The 19,516-nt window shown below is 39.2% G+C and overlaps 1 protein-coding gene across 2 annotated transcripts in view; it reads left to right on the top strand.

Moving 5' to 3' along the window:
• C1QTNF7 (C1q and TNF related 7) overlaps window positions 1-19,516 on the top strand; it is a 130,865-nt gene that overhangs the window by 94,851 nt on the left and 16,498 nt on the right. The gene's annotated exons all lie outside the window — the stretch shown is intronic.

Raw genomic sequence — 19,516 nt, 5'->3', positions numbered from 1 at the left:
TAAGAGAATCAAGTGTGTGCGAGGACTAGAACAGGCTTGTCTAATTGCCGCCCTGAGCACATGGCCAGGGGCTGGTACCTAGGGGATGCTGGATGAATCTCCATGGAATGAATAAACTACCTGGAGTTAGCAGAGCCAGCTTTCAGGTGGATCTGGAAAAGTGGTGAGTTCTATATAGCCCGAAGGGCAAAGGAAGGCCAGGTTGAAGGACATGACCAGGGCAAATGTCACAGGTAGGTCTGAGTCAGGGTAGTACCTTGAAGGGAGGGCCAGGAGGGCTTGACACCTTGATGCAGAAGAGATAGAAATGGATTCTACCTCTCTGGTCACATGATTCCTCCTTGGTCATGTGACTTTTTGAGCAAGGGTCTCTAGGAAGCTTTTAAAGAGTGTCCCACACTTCAAAGACCCTATAGAAGAGGAGTCTTGGGGACTGAGGGTCTCTGGTGCCCTTGAGCTCTGGCCATACCAGGGGCCAACTGTTCTGTCCCAACACAAAGCTGCCTCTGGTGTCCTGCCAGAGCTGTCTACCCAGGGACACAATGAGAGTGCTTCAATCCGGGCAGTGTGTCTCATCACCTATATCCAATCTGCCAAGCTGGATTGAGCACACACTATGTGTCCAGCATGCGACAGGGCTGTGAAATTTCTGTGAAATTACAAATGAACAGGCTTAGCCCCTGGATGAGGTTGTGTAGAGAATCTGGGGCCACCCAACCCAGAGAGGGTACAATTATCAACACCACTGTGGAACAAGCTTTGATGTGCTCTCCACAAAACACACCTCTGTGATCGAGCATCAGTAGGGGTCAGCTTCACTGACCTTTAACGTCACCTCCAAATTGGAGTTTCTTGGCTCTGTCTGTGTTCCAGGGACTAGGAGTGCCTGACTGTTAAGGGTTTACATTCCCTTGCATTTATTTTCATAAAAGGATGGGGCAATATAAATTCACACAGCCTTTTGGAAAGTAGTTTGGCAGCATGTACCAAGAGAGACATAAAACATACAAGTCTTTTGACCCCGTAATTCCATTTCTGGGAATCTATCCTAAGGAAATAATCCTAAATAAGGATGAAGGCTTATGCACAAAAGTTTTCAATATAATCTCATTTATAATAGGAAAAAATTGGAAAGAGCTTAATTGTCCAATAAGTAGGGGGGGGGTAGAGATTAAATAAATTATGGTATAATTTCTTGACAGATATTGTTTGGCAATTACTTCTTCCAGAGAATAACAGAAGAGAAATGCTTATGATATTATATTAGGTTAAAGAAAAAGTAAACAGATGATACAGGATTCCCACTTCTGGGTATATATCCAAAGGAAATGAAAACAGAATCTCAAAGAGATATCTGCACTCCCATGTTCATTGCAACATTATTCACAACAGCCAAAATATGGAAACAACCTAAGTGTCCAACAACAGTTGAATGGATAAAGATGATATCGTATACATAATGAAATATTATTCAGCCATGAGAAAGAAGAAAATCCTGCAATTTGAGATAACAAGGATGGAACTTGAGGGTGTTATGCTAAGTGAAATAAGTCAGAAAAAGAAAAATACTGTGTGATATCACTTATATGTGGAATCTAAAAAAGCTAACCCATAAACACAGAGAGTAAAATGGTGGTTCTCAGGGACTAGGGGTGGCAGAAGAGGAAAGATGTTGTTTAAGTGTATAAACCTGCAACCAGTGGACAAATGCAAGTCCTGAAGATCTAATGCACAGTATAGTGAATACAGACAACAATACTGTAATATAGTTATCAAAATTGCTAAGAGACTAGATCTTAATTATTCCCACCACAAAAAAGAAATGAAACTTATGTTACATAATAGAGGTGCTAATTATTACTACAATGGCAATCATATTACAGTATATAAACATATCAAATCAACATGCTGTACACCTTAAATTTACCCAATGTTATATGACAAATATATTTCAATTGAAGAGTGAAATTGAAAGCAAAGAGCAGAAGGTGCCTTCAAGATGGCGGAGGTGTAAGACGCGGAGATCACCTTCCTCCCCACAAATACATCAAAACTACATCTACATGTGGAACAACTCCTACAGAACACCTACTGAACACTAGCAGAAGACCTCAGACTTCCCAAAAGATGCCCTCAGGCGACCTACAAGCAGAGGCGGGGCCGAATCAAAGCTGAACCCCAGGAGATGTGTGAACAAAGAAGAGAAAGGGAAATTTCTCCCAGCAGCCTCAGGAGCAGTGGATTAAATCTCCACAATCAACTTGATGTACCCTGCATCTGTGGAATACCTGAATAGATAACAAATTCATCCCAAAATTGAGACAGTGGACTTTGGGAGCAACTGTAGACTTGGGGTTTGCTTTCTGCATCTAATTTGTTTGTTTTTATGTTTAACAAAGATTAGTATATAGAGCTTATTATCATTGGTAGATTTGTTCATTGATTTGGTTGCTCTCTTTCTTTTCTTATTTTTTTATATATATATATTTTTTTTATTTATTTATTTATTTATTTATTTATTTATTTATTTCTTCCTTTTTCTCTTTCTGTGAGTGTGTATATGTATGCTTCTTTGTGTGATTTTTTCTGTATAGCATTGCTTTTGCCATTTATCCTAGGGTTCTGACTGTCTGTTTTGTTGTTGTTGTTGTTGTTGTTGTTTTAGTATAGGATTTAGTGCCTGTTATCATTGGAGGATTTGTTTTTTGGTTTGGTTGCTCTCTTCTTTCTTTCCCTCTTTCTTTTTTTGTATTACTTTTTTATTTTTAATAATTCTTTTCTATTTTAATTATGTTATTTTATTTATTTATTTCCTTCCTTCTTTCTTTCTTTTTCTCCATTTTCTTCTGAGCTGTGTGGCTGACAGGGTCTTGGTGCTCTGGCTGGGTGTTAGACCTGAGCCTCTGAGGTGGAAGAGGCATGTTCAGGACATTGGTCCACCACAGACCTCCCGGCCCCATGTAATATCAAATGGAGAAAGCTCTCCCAGAGATCTCCAACTCAATGCTAAGACTCAGCTCCACTCAACGACCAGTAAGCTACAGTGCTGGACGCCCTATGGGAAACAACTAGCAAGAGAGGAACACAAATCCACCCATTAGCAGAGAGGCTGCCTAAAATCATATAAGTTCACAAAAACCTGAAAATACACCACCGGACATGGTCCTGCCCACCAGACAGACAAGATCCAGCCTCATACACCAGAACACAGGCACCAGTCCCCTCCACTAGGAATCCTACGCAACACACTGAACCAAACGTACCCACTGGGAGCAGACACCAAAAACAATGGAAACTACAAACCTGCACCCTGCAAAACAGAGACCCCAAACACAGTAAATTAAGCAAAATGAGATGACAGAGAAACACACAGCAGATGAAGGAGCAAGGTAAAAACCCACCAGACCAAACAAATGAAGAAGAAATAGGCAGTCTACCTGAAAAAGAATTCAGAGTAATGATAGTAAATATGATCCAAAATCATGGAAATAGAATGGAGAAAATACAAGAAACGTTTAACAAGGACCTAGAAGAATTGAAGAGCAAACAAACAATGATGAACAACACAATAAATGAAATTAAATATTCTCTAGAAGGAATCAATAGCAGAATAACTGAGGTACAAGAACAGATAAGTGACCTGGAAGATAAAATAGTGGAAATAACTACCACAGAGCAGAATAAAGAAAAAAGAATGAAAAGAATTGAGGAAAATCTCAGAGACCTCTGGGACAACATTAAACACACGAATATTCGAATTATAGGGGTCCCAGAAGAAGAAGAGAAAAAGAAAGGGACTGAGAAAATATTTGAAAAGATTGTAGTTGAAAACTTCCCTATTATGGGTAAGGAAAGAGTCAATTAAATCCAGGAAGCGAAGAGAGTCCCATACAGGATAAATCCAAGGAGAAACAAGCCAAGACACATATTAATTAAACTATCAAAAATTAAATACAAAGAAAAAATATTAAAAGCAGCAAGGAAAAAACAACAAACAACATACAAGGGAATCCCCATAAGGTTAACAGCTGGTCTTTCAGCAGAAATGCTAGAAGTCAGAAAGGAGTGGCAGGACATATTTAAAGTGATGAAAGGGAAAAACCTACAACTAAGATAACTCTACACAGCAAGGATGTCATTCAGATTCGACGGAGAAAGTGAAACATTTACAGACAAGCAAAAGTTAAGAGAATTCAGCACCACCAAACCAGCTTTACAACAAATGCTAAAGGAACTTCTCTAGGCAAGAAACACAAGACAAGGAAAAGACCTACAAAAACAAACCCAAAGGGCTTCCCTGGTGGCGCAGTGGTTGAGAATCTGCCTGCTAATGCAGGGGACACGGGTTCGAGCCCTGGTCTGGGAAGATCCCACATGCCGCGGAGCGGCTGGGCCCGTGAGCCACGGCTGCTGAGCCTGCGCGTCTGGAGCCTGTGCCCTGCAGCGGGAGGGGCCGCGATGGTGAAAGGCCCGCGCACCGCGATGAAGAGTGGCCCCCGCTTGCCGTAACCGGGGAAAGCCCTCGCACGAACTGAAGACCCAACACAGCCAAAAATAAATAAATAAATAAATAAAGTAGCTATAAAATTAAAAAAAAAAAAAAAAAAAACAAACCCAAAACAATTAAGAAAATGGTAATAAGAACATGCATATCGATAATTACCTTAAAAGTAAATGGATTAAATGCTCCAACCAAAAGGCATAGACTGGCTGAATGGATACAAAAACAAAACCTGTATATATGCTGCCTACAAGAAACCCACTTCAGACCTAGGGACACATACAGACTGGAAGTGAGGAGATGGAAAAAGTATTCCATGCAAATGGAAATCAAAGGAAAGCTGGAGTAGCTATCCTCATATCGGACAAAATAGACTTTAAAATAAAGACTACTACAAAAGAAAAAGAAGGACACTACCGAATGATCAAGGGATCAATCCAAGAAGAAGATATAACAATTGTAAATATTTATGCACCCAACATAGGAGCACCTCAATACATAAGGCAAATGCTAACAGCCATAAAGGGGGAAATTGGCAGTAACACAATAATAGTAGAGGACTTTAACAGCACACTTTCACCAATGGACAGATCATCCAAAATGAAAATAAATGAGGAAACACAAGCTTTAAATGATACGTTAAATAAGATGGACTTAATTGATATTTATAGGACATTCCAACCAAAAACAGCAGATTACAATTTCTTCTCAAGTGCTCATGGAATATTCTCCAGGGTAGATAATATCTTGGGTCACAAATGAAGCCTTGGTAAATTTAAGAAAATTGAAATCATATCAAGTATCTTTTCCAACCACAACACTATGAGACTAGGTATCAATTAGAGGAAAAAAATCTGTAAAAAATACAAACACATGGAGGCTAAACCATACACTACTAAATAATCAAGAGATCACTGAAGAAACCAAAGAGGAAATCAAAAAATACCTAGAAACAAATGACAAAGAAAACACGACAACCCAAAACCTATGGGATGTGGCAAAAGCAGTTCTAAGAGGGAAGTTTATAGAAATACAATCCTACCTCAAGAAACAAGAAACATCTCAAATAAAAAAACCTAACCTTACACCTAAAGCAATTAGAGAAAGAAGACTTAAAAAAACCCCAAAGTTAGGAGAAGGAAAGAAATCATAAAGATCAGATCAGAAATAAATGAAAAAGAAATGAAGGAAACGATAGCATACATCAAAAAAACTAAAAGCTGGTTCTTTGAGAACGTAAACAAATTGATAAGCCATTAGCCAGACTCATCAAGGAAAAAAGGAGAAGACTCAAGTCAACAGAATTAGGAATGAAAAAGGAGAAATAACAACTGACATTGTAGAAATACAAAGGATCATGAGAGATTATTACAAGCAACTATATGCCAATAAAATGGACAACCTGGAAGAAATAGACAAATTCTCAGAAAAGCACAACTTTCCGAGACTGAACCAGGAAGAAATAGAAAATATAAACAGACCAATCACAAGCACTGAAATTGAAACTGTGATTTAAAATCTTCCAACAAACAAAAGCCCAGGACCAGCTGCCTTCACAGGTGAATTCTATCAAACATTTAGAGAAGAGCTAACACCTATCGTTTTCAAACTCTTCCAAAATATAGCAGAGGCAGGAACACTCCCAAACTCATTCTACGAAGCCACCATCACCCTGATATCAAAACCAGACAAAGATGCCACAAAAAAGAAAACTACAAGCCAATATCACTGATGAACTTAGATGCAGAAATCCTCAACAAAACACTAGCAAACAATGCAACAGCACATTAAAAGGATCATACACCATAATCAAGTGAGGTTTATCCCAGGAATGCAAGGATTCTTCAATATATGCAAATCAATCAATGTGATAAACCATATTAAAAAACTGAAGGAGAAAAACCATATGATTATCTCAATCGATGCAGAAAAAGCTTTTGACAAAATTCAACACCCATTTATGATAAAAAAAAACCCTCCAGAAAGTAGGCAGAGAGGGTACTTACCTCAACATAATAAAGGCCATATATGACAAACCCACAGCCAAGATCATTCTCAATGGGGAAAAATTGAAACCATTTCCCGTAAGATCAGGAACAAGACAAGGTTGCCCACTCTCACCACTCTTATTCAACATAGTTTTGGAAGTTTTAGCCACAGCAATCAGAGAAGAAAAAGAAATAAAAGAATCCAAATTGGAAAAGAAGAAGTAAAACTGTCACTGTTTGCAGATGTCATGATACAATACTCAAAGAATCCTAGAGATGCTACCAGAAAACTAGTTGAGCTAATCAATGAATTTGGTAAAGTGTCAGGATACAAAATTAATGCACCAAAATCTCTTGCATTCCTATACAATAATGATGAAAAATCTGAAAGAGAAATTAAGGAAACACTCCCATTTACCATTGCAACAAAAAGAATAAAATCCCTAGGAATAAACCCACCTAAGGGGACAAAAGTCGTGTATGCAGAAAACTATAAGACACTGATGAAAGAAATCAAAGATAATACAAACAGATGGAGAGATATACCATGTTCTTGGATTGGAAGAATCAACCATGTGAAAATAACTCTACTACCCAAAGCAATCTACAGAATCAATGCAGTCACTATCAAACTACCAATGGCATTTTTTCACAGGACTAGGAAAAAAAAATGCACAGTTTGTATGGAAACACAAAAGACCCCAAATAGCCAAAGCAATCTTGAGAAAGAAAAACAGAGCTGGAAGAATCAGGTTCCCTGACTTCACACTACACTACAAAGCTACAGTAATCAAGACAGTATGGTACTGGCACAAATACAGAAATATAGATCATGGAACAGGATAGAAAGCCCAGAGATAAACCCATGCACATATGGTCACCTTATCTTTGATAAAGGAAGCAAGAATATACAATGGAGAAAAGACAGACTCTTCAATAAGTGGTGCTGGGAAAATGGGACAGCTACATGTAAAAGAATGAAATTAGAACACTCGTTAACACTATATACAAAAATAAACTCAAAATGGATTAAAGACCTAAAGGTAAGGCCAGACTCTATAAAGCTCTTAGAGGAAAACATAAGTACCACACTCCATGACATTAATCACAGCAAGATCTTTATGACCCACCTCCTAGAAAAATAGAAATAAAAACAAAAATAAACAAATGGGACCTAATGAAACTTAAAAGCTTTTGCACGACAAAGGAAACCATAAACAAGACGAAAAGACAGCCCTCGCAATGGGAGAAAATATTTGCAAATGAAGCAACTGACAAAGAATTAATCTCCAAAATGTACAATCAGCTCATGCAGCTCAATATCAAAAAAACAAACGACCCAATCAAAAAATGGGCAGAAAACCTAAACAGACATTTCTCCAAAGAAGATCTACAGGTTGCCAACAAACACATGAAAGGATGCTCAGCATCACTAATCATTAGAGAAATGCAAATCAAAACTACAATGTGGTATCACCTCACACCAGTCAGAATGGCCATCATCAAAAAATCTACAAACAATAAATGCTGGAGAGGGTGTGGAGAAAAGGGAACCCTCTTGCACTCTTGGTGGAAATGTAAATTGATACAGCCACTATGGAGAATAGTATGGAGGTTCCTCAAAAATAGAACTACCATACGACCCAGCAATCCCACTACTGGGCATATACCCTGAGAAAACCATAATTCAGAAAGAGTCATGTACCACAATGTTCATCGCAGCTCTATTTACAATAGCCAGGACATGGAAGCAACCTAAGTGTCCATCAACAGATGAATGGATAAAGAAGATGTGGCACATATATACAATGGAATATTATTCAGCCATAAAAAGAAACGAAATTGAGCTATTTGTAGTGAGGTGGATGGAGCTAGAGACTGTCATACAGAGTGAAGTAAGTCAGAAAGAGAAAAACAAATACCGTATGCTAACACATATATATGGAATCTAAAAAAAAAAAAAAAGTTCTGAAGAACCTAGGGGCAAGACAGGAATAAAGACGCATACATTGAGAATGGACTTAAGGACACAGGGAGGGAGAAGGGTAAGCTGGGACGAAGTGAGAGAGTGGCATTGACATATATACACTACGAAATGTAAAATAGATAGCTAGTGGGAAGCAGCTGCATAGCACAGGGAGATCAGTTCAGTGCTTTTTGTCCACCTAGAGGGGTGGGATACGGCGGATGGGAGGGAGGGAGATGCAAGAGGGAGGAGATATGGGGATGTATGTATATGTATAGCTGATTCACTTTGTTATACATGAGAAACTAACACACCAGTGTAAAGCAATTATATGCCAATAAAGATCTTAAAAACAAAAAAGAAAAGAAATGTTAGAATACAAACATGAAAGAAATCTGTTGTAAAATAGAACAATGAGAGGATAAAAAAAAAGCAAACAGCAACAGTGTATGGGCAATATTACAAATCTTTGAACAAAAGACCTACGAACAGACACACATATAGAACAATAAAAAAATAAACATTTGTAATAAGCAGGTAATAATACCTACTTCACTAGGTGGTCAGGATTACTGTGGCTAGCATAGAGTAGGTGCTTAATAAATGGATGCTATTATTTGCTGCCTTCAAGTTAGGAATCCCAATAAATGGTGTTGACTATTAGCCCCTTGAGGAACTTCCTCTGGGCTGCCAGGGGCAACCCTTCAGATAGGTCCCTTGTCCTGGCCACTGACTAATGTCCTGAGAGGCCAGATATGTACGTCTCAGTGACCACATCTGCCCAGTAGAAAAAGAGTGGCCCTGTGTAACCAGCTGCACAGGACAGCAGGTGTTTTTGGCTTCCAAGTTGCCCCAGAATCCAAGAGCAAGGTGGATCTCACCATTCCAACCAATGGCACTGATGTCCTAGCAAATAATCCCACTTTCCATTCGCACCTTCTATGATTTTCCCTGGTATTTGTCACATGGCCAAGTTCTGCATAATGGATGCCTTTGAGCTCATTCTTTATTACTCTTAACAAACTGGAGGATATTGTTAGCTGGCCACAAATGCTGCCTACTTCCTCTCCAGGCAAGGAGATGAGATCTCAGGTCCTCCTTCCCTTTTAACTTCTCTCTTTCCTGTCTTGTGAGGGTCCCAGGAGAATTGCTCCCAGGGCCAGGGATATAACCCCAATGAGCCACTCTAAAGCCAGAGTTGACCAGCTGACCTCAGAGACACCCTCCTTCCTTTTTGCTTTGCCTCAAATCAGCCTGCTGGGCTCCAGCAGAGTGAAACTCCACACAGGATTTCTTGATTCCTCAAGTTCCATCCGTGGTCTAGCTGGATATCTTAGCAGAAGCAGTTATTGTGGAAACTTGGGACCTAAGAACATTCTGCTTAAAACCAAACACTTCATACCTTGATTCCAACAATTACCACCTGGGTGACTTCAGACAAGTCCCTTACCCACCTAAAGCTGTAGCTTATGTAGTTACACAGTGGGAATAATAATATCCATTCAGCGGTCATTTGTTGAGGGCCTCCTCTGATGCATGCACTTTTCTGGGAAGGAACAAGTCCTTGATTGTTGTCCTCAGGGAGCTTAGAATGTGGCATACCGACCTCATGCAACTGTTAGGAAGATAAAATAAACATTAGGTGCTGGGACAGTGAGGGGCATGTAGTAAGCATGAAATACCAGTTAGCTCTCATCTTTGTTATCAGCATTATTATGATTATCAGCATTGCTGTGAATGCTTTCATTCTTTAACAATCCAGTTCAAGATTCAGACACTCCAAACGTTTTCAAACCAGGCATCTAGCTCTCATCAACACTTTAACATGGGAACTACCAATGAATGAGGTCTGAGTTCAATTAATATTGGTTTGTTTATTTATTTATCCATCCTGGAAAATAGTAGACGTTCAACACATGTTTGTTTACTGTGTATTTCCTGCCTTTGTAGATTTTTATTTTCTTTAGGTCATAAAATCACAGAGTAGTTTGAATTATTGGAATGGTTTTAAATAGGAGAATGCTATTCTTCTTTCATTTAACCAATATTTATTTATCAAATGCTCATTGTTTGAGTTCACTTTAGCAGCAGACTAAAGAGGTTGGACTTGAAGGCAAAAAAACCACAAGGGCAGAGAGAGCCGTTAAGAGGCTGTTGCAAGAGGTCAGGTATGAGACATCCAGGCCTAAACCGAGGAAAGTAGGAAAGTAGGAGAGTTATTTACTTGGCTGTTAATACACACCCATTGTGTTTATTTCCAAAACCCAATCCTCATTGTCGACTGCTTGTCATGCTCTTATTTGGGCATCTAATTAGAATTAGTCATTATGTCAACTGGCATATATTGAGCAATTCTAGATTTTAGGCCTTGGCTATAAGTGGGTGATACAAAGATGAATAAGACAGGGTTCTTGCCGCAAAGGAGCACACTGTAAGGTGCACATTCTTATCCCTGAGTTTATATCAAGTGTAACTCAGGTACAAAAGACTGGCTTCTCCCTACAGACTGCAAACCCCTTAAAAGTAGGAGTTGGCTTTCCCACACTTATTGGGGGCCTCAATAAACAATACCCCTGCTTCCCTGCCAGATTTTACGCAAATTGAGAAATAAAACGAAGCAGTTTGCATCCGTATTGTGGAAATAAATGAAGACCAACTAAATGAGAACAAGGAACTGAGCTGGCTATAGCAAGGGAGTGAGCCACCAACACTTGCATTTTGACAGAGATTCAAAAACAGGCAGAGGAGTGGGAAAGCTTTATAGTGGAAGACAGAGAAGGTTTCAGGTATGCCCTGACTGGAGGGAATTTTCATAGGAAAGCTGTAGGTGGGATAACCAGACAAGGGATATCCTATGTGATTGATTGGGGTGTATATTTGGCTTTCTTTGGTTAGACTTACATTGGAAGTAGAGACAAAAATTAGGGAAGCTGTCAGTTATTAATCAAGTCCTGGCTATGTGGGGCTGATTGCTACAGGGGTTATTGTTTGGCTTCCAGGATTGTTACTAGAGACAGTAGTCTGACTTCCTGCACATCTAGCTTACAACAACAAATTGACCTCCTTGGCTGTTATGATAGGTAAGAAGGTTGGATTCCTGGGTAGGTTGCCTAAGGTTGTAGGTCAGAGTCTATTGTAAATACGGTCTGGCCATTGTCTGTATATTCAGTCTCTCAATTCCCAACCTCCCAAAAAAAAGCTTGACTCTTACTTCACCCTATATAAAAAATTAAAAGATATCATAAACCTAAATATAAAACCTAAAACTATACAATTTCTAGGAGGAAATATTTTAACCTTGAGTTGGGCAAAGATTTCTTAAATAAGATATAAAAACACTAAATATAAAAGAAAAAATTTAATAAACTACACTTAAAATGAAATGCTTCTCTTCAAAAGACATAACTAATAAAATAAAAGTCAAATCATAGACTGGAGAAACTATTTGTAAAACACACATCTGATATATATCTAGAATATATAAATTCTTACAACAAATGATAAGCAGATAACCCAAAGTGAACAAAAGATTTGAACTGATTCTTCAACAAGGAAGATATATGGATGGCAAATAAGTACATGAGGAGATACTCAACATCATTAGGGAAATGCAATTAAAACCACAACACAATACCACCACGCACCAATTAGAATGGTTAAAATTTGAAAGCAAAATCAGTAATATCAAGTGCTGGCAAGGATTTGGAGCACCTAGAACTTTCATCCATTGCTGCTGAAAATACAAAATGGCATACACTCTTTGGAAAACAGTTTGGCAATTTCCTATGAAGTTAAATATACATGTAACATATTCACCAGCAATCTGTCTCCTAGGTATTCAGCCAAGAGAAATAGAAACACGTTTACACAAAGACCTGTGCATGAATGTTTATTTCAGCTTTAATTCAGAAGAGCTGACCACTGGAAACAAGTCTAATGTCCCTCAGCTTGTACATGGACAAACCAGATGTGGTACGCCCATACAGTGGAATAGTGCTTAGCAGAGAAAGGAACATGTATGACTATCAAAAGCTTATGCTCCATGAAAAAAATAAAGATGATGCTAGTTCTCTCATGTTTCCTAAACAATCTTAGGATCGTATGACAGGTTATGTTGGTAAAAGTCAAAAATTGCACCTGGCAGCAGTATCACCCATCCTTGACATGTGGCAGGACTAAAGGCCAGCTCTGTACTGTAGTCTTTCCTGGAACCCACGGACCCACAGACAGGCCTTAAATGAGCTCAAAACTTCTTGGAATTTCTGTAACAAGTCACCAGAGGGCTCCCCTGTGGACTCTGAAAACTTCACTGAGAAAGCTTGAGGCTACATAAAATTACATTTCGCAACTTTTAGTGCACAGTGTAGCAGTTCTTGAGTAAAGTGCTTTTAAGACATTTTAAACTACTCTAAAGTAAGCCCATTTTTGGTTAAAAGTCTCAAGGGCTGATGAAGCTGTATGGTGTCAATCACTCTGTTATTTATTACCCAAGATGATAAAAAATTCCTAGGTTTTCCTGAAATAGTTATGAAATAGATGATATGATGTGTGGAATTTGCTTCTAAACATACCAAATGCAGGGGTAAGGGATTAGTTAAGTAGGGGTATCAATGAAATTATATTCTTCTCAGTAACTATTGAGCCGGGTGGTGGGTACACAGCAACTCATTTTCCATTTGGTCTCTACTTTTGTGTACACTCAAAATTTTCTGTAATTTTTAAGAATGTTCTTATGATTTAAAATATAAGAAGTGATATTTGGGGTAGAAAGATGAAAATCAAGTATTATGATCTGGGATAATACTACCATGTTAACTCTCAATTATCCACAGTAATAAGTATTTATGTGTATGAAAAATACTGCAGTGTCTTCTCTGTGTGAAGTCAGGAATCAGGTCCTGGTATCCAGCTATGCTGTACAGAGGACAGAATCTTACAGGGGACCTGAGTTCTAACTCTGGTCTTATCCATAAATGGGGCCTTTGGAAGAGTCACTTTTCACTGAAGGTATTTCCTTCTCTCTAAAATGGGAAAATCAGACAGATGCCCTCGGAGGCCCCTTCCTTCCCTAATGACTTGAAATTCTCACTGGAGTGAGTTCCAAGGCATTAGAATCCTGTCTTCCTCTTTCAGCTCCTCATCTCCAGGGCCTGCAGTGGCACCTGGCACAAGGTAGAGGTCATGACATTTGTTCATTCAATGACTGTGTGAATTGCCTTTTTTTAAATATGCAAACCACTTTACTCACAAGAACTTACATCTTTCTCAACAATGAAAGCAGATTCAGTTCATAAGCCAAATGAAGTCTGTATAGCTTATTGAAGTCACCTCAACGAGAGGCAGGAAAATGGGTTTAGGGAGAGTTGGGGTTGAAAGAGAGTTGGCAGCTTGCCCCATAAAACCCTGCTCACAGCCTTTCAGGATAAAGACCAGAACCTTCCAAGCCCAGCAGAGCCCTGCTAGTTCTAGGCATATCCTCCCACCGGGCATATGCTCTCCTTTGCTCTTTTCAATGACCTTCTTTCAAAATCATCCTCTTCCACCTCAGAGTCTTTGCACATGGCATTCCCTCAGCCTGGAAGTGTTTTCTAATTTCTCTTCCTGGTTAGTGACTGTTCCCCTTTTATATTTCAGGTCACATGTCATTTCTTTAGACAAACCCTAGGTCTCAGCTAGGTTGCCGTGATTAAACACTCCCATAACACCCTTTACTTTCCCTTCAGAAAACACTTTCCAGAGTTTCCTGAATTTATCAAATGATCTTCTATGTCTTAAATATGATATAAATAAGAAGCGACTTCATTTTTCTCCCATCACTTTTTCTAGTCAAATCCTGTTGGATCTTCTTTCCTGCCCTTTCGTGACAACTCAGGCAAATTCCTTAGCTTTCTGGTCACTTTGAATGACATGAATAACCTCGTTGGTCAATTGTGACTCATTTTCAGACATTAAAAAGACAAATCCAAATCAACACCTCAATATCACATCCAATAGAAAGCTTGTCCTTTCCAAGTCTTCAGCTCAGAATATGTTATGCTTTTCACTCTTGCCCCATCTCCTACCTCTCCTTCTACTTTGGGCATGTCCAGAGTCAGATTGGAAGGGAGGAGAATTAGAAAAATGTGACCAAAGTATGTTTACTTAATAGGTACTTGTATGGTTCTTTTCTGACTGCCGATACCTGCTTTGTGCTCCAAGTATTCAAATGCTGGCTCTCTCTGGCTGAACATTTCCCGTGGCCGTTAGAGGCTTTCTGAGGGACTTCCATGTTGTACAATTTCCTAATATGGGTGATAAACTCCTTGGGTGATACCCTGCTTTGCCCCCATACCATCCTCAGCTTCTGCAGTCAGTGGTATGCTAGATGGCTTCTCACTGGCTTCCTCATCCTAGAAGGACTCCCTCCTGGCTCAAGAGGTCCCAAATAAATGGCCCAATCCCAGTTGCCATCCTCAGTACCATCTGCCTCTTGGGAAATTCATACGTCCTTGCCTCTCCAATAGCTGCTTCTATACTGCTCTCTCTTCTCCAGACAGCCTTCTGCCTTCAGAATTCTCTAATTTCTATGATCACATAAGACATCAAACTTTAGGGGTAGGTCAAACTCCCCCACATTTCTCTGAGCTCATGAGAACTGCAAGGCTTTCAGTTTCACAGTTCAGTTAATATCCAACTGGAGAACAAGATGGTTTCTTCCTTGCAGGCACCTCTAATACTATCCGTAATCTCTTGGGGTCCTTGCCACTAGTCTGGAAGCTGGGGAAGGGGGTATTATTCCTCCATCTCCTCCCTCATAAGAAGGGAGAGGAGAGGTCCTTGGCACTCCCTTATCAGCTAATGACTCTCTACCTTGATGTCTCCCTTCAACTATTCATCCCTTTTGAATTTCTAGTTTTCTCTTATGTGGGTAAAAATGGACTATAGCTAGTATCAGATCCAGCTGGTTTTTGGCAAGTCTTAAATGAATGTATGAGAACTGATTGCCCATTATTCTCTGCCTTGAGTGCTCAACTGAAACTCCAAGATGATGGAAAGTCCCAATTAACATCTGCTAAACATAGCCTTATGCTTATTTGATGAATGTCTGTCTTCCCTACTAGACTTTTTCTCTCTAAGGGTAAGGGTTCCATGTTTGCTCCCCATTGAATACCAAGATCAAGCACTCAGTATCTGGCATATAGTAGGAGCTCAATAAGTATGTAATGAGGTGACTAACAAAAGAACAGACTAAAAGAGTGAGAAGACCAGATCAGATTTATATCACTGACACTCCCTGGCTTGGAAGGACTAACAGAGGAGGCATCATTTGAGCAAAAGTAGGTAAGGTAAAGATTCCCAATTTCTGACTGCCTATCAGAATTACCCATAGAGCTTTTGAAAAATATCAGTGCCTAGAACTAATCCACTGGTGTGCTGATACAGTAGATCTAGTTAAGAATCCATGAGTTAAGGTGCATAAGAGAGATCCAAATAATGTGCTAGGAGGGTTCGAGGGAAGTGAAAGCTGTACCTGCTGAGAGTATCAGGGAGACTTTCTGGAGAAAGCAATACATAAGGAGGACAAAAGCAAGCATATGAAGAAAAGGGCATGGGAAGGACATGGCCAACAGGGACTTGCAAGCAAGAGGAGATGATATAAGCAAGTCATTGAGGCTAGAAAGACAAGGTTAGATTCCCGCCCGAACCCAGTGCTATGGGGCGGAAGAGGAGGAGTCAGGCATGCAATCCACCCACCTGCAAGCTGTGTGGATGCAGGAACCTGGTCTTGTAAAGTTAGAAACACCCTATGGGGATACATGGTACAGTGGTTAGGTGGGCCAACTGTGGATCAGCCTGCCCAAATTCCTCATCTACAAAAGGAGGATGATAAAATTACTCACCTCAAGAGGTTATGGTGAGGATTAAAGGAGAAAATGATGTAATGTCTTAGCACATAAGCTAGAACCTTCTTTTTAAAATAATTCTAGTACCTAGAATTGGCTTATATATATTCTTAGTGCTGTGCTGATTTAGCTTAGACCAGCTAGCAAGGGCCAACTCCACACAACTTTGCATTCAGTGAATATCAGGTTGGTAGCTTGAAATTGGCCATGATGGAAGTATTTACACCAAGGAAACTGACAAAGCTATCAATCTGTACCTGTTTCTTGAGAGCTGGTTCACCAGCACACTGTGAGATGTTCCATGAACGTTGATTGGATTGATCTAGATTGAACTGAATTCAGTTGAAAAGTGAGTTAAGGCTACAGGAAAATAAGCACAAGCTGAGAGGAGAAAAAAATGTCTGCCTAGAAAAGACAGAATAAGACCTTGGCCTCGGCATGAGTGGCAGGTGTAAACGGAACCTGACTTTTTTACTTTAAGCCAATACTTCCTTCAGCATATTTTTCTACCCATCATTTTTTTTTTCTTTGCTACTGTCTCTAAAATAAGTGTGAAAATAACTGAGTGAAATAGGCAATAACAAGCTTTAGTAACATCTGAGGTCTGAATGCTCTAGGACACAATTTCAAAGGTTTTGTTCTCTCTGTGAAGAAGAGTAAATCCAGGAAGATATAGATTATAATAAGTTAGCTAAGATGAAAAATAATGAAGAAAAAATCAAATATTGCAGAACAGAAAAAATACAGTGATACTTTAATAATATAAGAAACCTTGCCATCAAACACTAAAGGGAATTTAAGGAAGTTATGAATGACACAGAAAAAACAAATATGAACACCCATAAATTGTGTCAACACTTGGTCAAGTTAAGACAGAAAAATAAGAACACATCTACCTCTTTTGGAGGTCAAAAAATGTACCCATTTCTAAGCTCTTTGATGGAGATTGTACCAATCCAAAGAAGACTGAATGAGAAAATCCCTTTAAGAAGTCATCATTTACATGCACCCCAATATTCATAACAGCATTATTTACAATAGCCAAGAAATGGAAACAACCTAAGTGTCCATTGACAGATGAATAGATAAAGAAGATGTGGTATATATATATACAGTGGAACAGTACTCAGCCATAAAAAAGAATGAAATAATGCCATTTATAGCAACATGGATGGACCTACAGATTATCATACTAAGTGAAGTAAGTCAGAGAAAGATAAACATCATACAATATCACTTATATGTGGAATCTAAAAAAAGATACAAATGAAGTTATTTACAAAACAGAAACAGACTCACAGATATAGAAAATAAACTTATGGTTACCAAAAGGGAAAGGGAGGTGGGGGATAAATTAGAAGTTTGGGATTAGCAGATACACACTACTATACATAAAATAAACAATAAGGTCCTACTATATAGCACAGGGAACTATATTCAATATCTTGTAATAAACTATAATGGAAAAAAATCTGAAAAAAGAATATATGTATATATATATAACTGAATCAATTTGCTGTACACCAGAAACTAACATAACATTGTAAATCAACTATACTTCAGTAAAAATAAAGTCATCCCTTGTATAAAAATAAATGAACATATCCACAGGCTGACATCCCAGAAATTAAGATTATAAGGACTGCTATTCTAGTCCAGCCTTTTAGAAGACCTCAGAGGGGAGTGTGGAGAGATTACCTTCAAATCAGATAGTTAGGGCCTTCTTACACAAGACAGTGGGTTGTTCTGTGGTGTTAGGCTAGGAGTGAACTAATGAAAGAATTCAGCCTCTATGACCTATGTGCCAGTTCAAGTTCAAATACAGTCATGCCATTTTTCTTTCTTCCAACTAGTTCTCAGGATCCCATTTTCTTTTATTAGCAGGTAGACTAGTCAAGATCTAAATCCTCCCCTCCATGAATGATCTAAGAATTCTAGGGGCATTCTTGGTTCAAATGGGGTCATGGCTACTTCTATCCCAGGCAGAAAGTGAAAAACAAAAGTTTTGTCCACTAGTCCTTTTGCTTTAGCTGCCACCAAATTGCCACACTCTAATTGTGCAGAATCTAGTAGATGCTTGTCCATTTGTAGGAGATGCTCTCACTAACCCTGGTACTACCGCCTTACTAAGCTTTAATATAATGACCCTCTTAATTCACCATTGTGTGTTCAACCACTGTTCCCCAAAGGAGAGCTGCGATGACAGAATCACTGAAGACAGACGAACTTTCAGCTTCATCCACATACTCCACCAAAACCAGCCACCCCCAAATCCTTTAATGCTTTTGGCCCAGACTCCCAAGTACCTCCCGCTCAATTCCATTCTGTGGTCCACAGTATTCTTTCTTCACAGCAGGCTTTGAACCAAACCAACCCTGTCGTCCATGACTAATTTCTTTAAGTTTACATCATGGAAAGAAGGGGCTGGGTCATTGGTTCCTTCTTTTCCAGAAGGCCCTGGATGGTTTAAGTAAATAGTCTCAACCTCTCTCCAGCCAAGGGTCCCTGAGAGGAAAACCTTCATCAAACCACTACCAAGTGCTTCCCTTTATGCAAAGAGTCACCTGAGTAACCTCTCTCAATAACAAGTATCCCCTTCCAGGTGACTTGTATCTCTACTTGTATGTAAGGTATAGAGTGGCTGGCATTATACATTATACGTAAATCCCCATATCTCCTCCCTCTTGAGCCTCCCTCCCACCCTCCCTATCCCACCCCTCTAGATCGTCACAAAGCACCGAGCTGATCTCCCTGTGCTATGCAGCAGCTTCCCACTAGCCATCCATTTCACATTTGGTAGTGTATATATATCAGTGCTACTCTCTCACTTTGTCCTAGCTTCCCATTCCCCCCGCCCATGTCCTCAAGTCTGTTCTCTACCTCTGCATCTTATTCCTGCCCTGCCACTAGGTTCATCAGTACTATTTTTTTAGATTCCATATATGTGTGTTAGCATACAGTATTTGTTTTTGTCTTTCTGACTTACTTCACTCTCTATGACAGACTCTAGGTCCATCCACCTCTTTACAAATAACTCAATTTCATTCCTTTTTATAGCTGAGTAATATAAGGACAACCATTTTATTTTGAGGATGAGGAAACTCTCTCTGATTAAGATCCTACTCTACTTTAGCAAAAGCTGTGCCTCACTTCTATGCTCAAGGCATTATTTTTATGA

This window comes from Balaenoptera acutorostrata, chromosome 5 (assembly GCF_949987535.1).
Source record: "Balaenoptera acutorostrata chromosome 5, mBalAcu1.1, whole genome shotgun sequence".
NCBI lineage: Eukaryota > Metazoa > Chordata > Mammalia > Artiodactyla > Balaenopteridae > Balaenoptera > Balaenoptera acutorostrata.
Note: the sequence above shows the minus strand (reverse complement) of the source record. Positions and strands in the feature narration are given on the sequence as shown.